The following is a 2,869-nucleotide window of genomic DNA, read 5'->3' as shown; positions in this document are numbered from 1 at the left end:
AATGTACCTTTATTTATTATTGAGAAATAAAACTTACATTTCTTGTACACTTGAGTTTGTGAACACAGGAGCATATTCTACACACATATTGCTAGCTTTCTCTGCAGCTGGACTGAAAGATATTCAAGGCTGGCAAGTAGCCCCTTCTGCCCGTTTTTCTTCCTACTCAGCACTTTGTACAGACCCCACTGTCAAGAGAAAACCTAGGGGACAGGATGTGCATAGTTGTTTTGTTTACACATTATTTGCTGGAGGAGAGGATTAGTTCAAGAGTCTCTTAGCTCTGACTTCATTTGTAAGTTGTGTAGTTTCCTCCAAGCATTTATTTTCACATTAAAAAATAAGAAATATTTGTCAAGCATCTACCATGTGCAAGGCCTCCCACCTACCCCTTCCTGGGCATGCATCCCTTGTCATTAAGGAGCTTGTTATTGGAGATGTAGATGTGAACTCTGTGATTTCTGAGATTTGTTAGGGTCCCCAGAGGAAAGTCCTGGCTCTCAGCCTTTACACTTGAGTACCTAGGCAGGAGATGAGGGAAAAAAAGCAACCATATAGTTTTCTTTTTCTTTAGTAAAACATTTGTTTATTTTGCAATCTCTATTCTCTTCTGGAAAAACAAACTAAAGAAATTCTTGCTTCATTCATGATATTACCCATGCTGAGGTCCAGGGCAGGACTTCTCCCTGGCAGAGCTCCATTCAAGGATTCAAATCAAGGTTATAGTACTCCACTGAGAGTCCCACTCAGTAATTATTTTTTTAAGAGGGGTTTGAAATAGACTTTCAATATAAATAATAATAATAATTAAAATAATAATGACAGTAATTCATATCCTGTCTGTGTGTATAGAAACAATTCACCTGTAACATGATAAAACCAGTCTACTGCCATGCCACCCTGAACATGCCCAATCTCGTCTGATCTCGGAAGCTAAGCAGGGTCGGGCCTGGTTAGTACTTGGATGGGAGACCACCTTGGAATACCAGGTGCTGTAGGTGCTAAAATAAATAAATAAATGATAAAACCAGCAATAAGCTAAATAAAATTGAGAGTCGAGGGCATTAAGAATTTTTTTAAAAAGCAACTTGCTCTCAGAGAAAATATTTTCTCCCATATGATCCATGCTGTTATGTTAATGAAGTTTATAAATTGTTTGTGTTGCCTACATGAATAAAAGATATGTTTTAAAAATAAGAAGAACCTTAGAATTACTTTATTGCAAGGAAGCTGATTGGAATCTTTCCAGATTCCACATTTGTTCCTATTGACCAAAAGTCTTCTGACTTGGGAAAATATTTTTGTTTCCCTGTCCCTTTTCTAAATGTCATACAAAGACCTGTGGTAGGATGGGAAATATTTTCTGAGTCCCAGAGGAGTTTTCCATTTGCTTGAAAGAGATAGCTGAACTGAGTGCTGAGAGGAGCCACTTGAGAAGAGGATGAAGATGCCTCAAAACAACTTTCTCGAACATTCTATGCATACTTTCTTCATTCGTAGTAACGTTTGCCATATGATAGATAAAATGTAATTCTGGAGAGCACTGTATTATTTTTCCTTCACATACATCATAAAAGATGCAAAAAAAGGTCACATTTTAAAAGAACAACTGCATGGCGCCTAGTGTATTTATTCTTTAAGAAGTATTTTTTTAGTTCACTTTTAGAACGAGACACAGAAATAGCAGAGGCCACTACATTAGATTGAGATCAATTGTTATTCTTCTCTAAGGAAATAAACAAATTAAAAGGAAGAGGTAGGGGGAAGCCAGGTCCCTGAAATTGGAATTTTACCTTATTTTTGCTATCATTTCCATAATGACAATAACTTAAAAACACGTTAAGTAGGAAAACTAATTCCACCTAATGAAACTACCTTCAAATGTGCTAAAGAGAATTTACATGTAAAATATGTAGTCAATTCTTAAACCAATTAAATTCTAAACACAGTGGGTGCCTATTCAGCAGTACTTTCTGTGGTGAAACAGGAAGCCCTTCCTTGGAAAAACACTTTCGAAAATACTATTGCTGTGGAATTTTGCCCTGGAATTAAGGATGGGATTGCTCCCTCTTGGAGGGAGATAATATTCTGAATGGATGAAATGAGAAGTGTAGTATATTAAGAGTGGCAGGTAATGCCCTCATTCAAGGTATAAAGTGGGTACTCATTAAATACTTGATCAATAAATGATGAGTGAATATTAGAGAATGCTACTGGTTGTTTGGGGTCATAAAAGTTGTCATTTGGAACAGCCTAGAACTAATAAGTCTCACTTAATTTCACAAGGTGTGAGTCTACTTCTTTCTTCTTTCATTCATCTATTGATGCCTGCCATGTGTCAGGATCTGTCCTTGGGGCTGGGAATACAACTATGAGCATGACAGACATTGCTCTCATAGAGCGGACATCATAAAAGATGGAAAACGAAACAAACAAAAACTTCATAAACCAGTCAATAACCTCAGATAGTGTAAGTCCTCATGGCTCTGGTCCTATCTGCATCGATGTTAATACTTGCCTGGTATGAGAAGCAGCAAAGAGGGCCTTTCTTTGGAGCTCCTGTCCCTGTTCCTTGTTCTAGGGGGCTGATTGGCTCGCCCTAGCTTCATCTGAAGCTCTCAGTTAAAAAACAGAAATCAGAAGAGGGCCACTGCAGTGCAAAGAAAACTTGTCAGGATAATAAACAACTCTTTTATAAACAAATATTTTATGCCTTCTCTTTAAATATGCACATTTATGCATATCAGGCTTTAGTTTACTTGGTCGCATCTGCCATCAGAATAATCACATTATTTAAACTGAACGGATTTCCTTGAGAACAATCAATATATAATTGCTTCTACAGAACAGGGATTGTCATAGGATTCTG

At 37.2% G+C, this 2,869-nt stretch overlaps 1 pseudogene; it reads left to right on the top strand.

Annotated features, from left to right (window-relative positions):
- Positions 1-882: 882 nt before the first annotated feature.
- On the top strand, positions 883-1,001 carry LOC111734771 (annotated as a pseudogene).
- Positions 1,002-2,869: the final 1,868 nt, after the last annotated feature.

The sequence above is a fragment of the Pteropus vampyrus genome, unplaced genomic scaffold (assembly GCF_000151845.1).
Source record: "Pteropus vampyrus isolate Shadow unplaced genomic scaffold, Pvam_2.0 Scaffold5604, whole genome shotgun sequence".
In the NCBI taxonomy this organism is placed as follows: Eukaryota; Metazoa; Chordata; class Mammalia; order Chiroptera; family Pteropodidae; genus Pteropus; species Pteropus vampyrus.
This window is presented reverse-complemented; position numbering and strand designations above follow the sequence as displayed.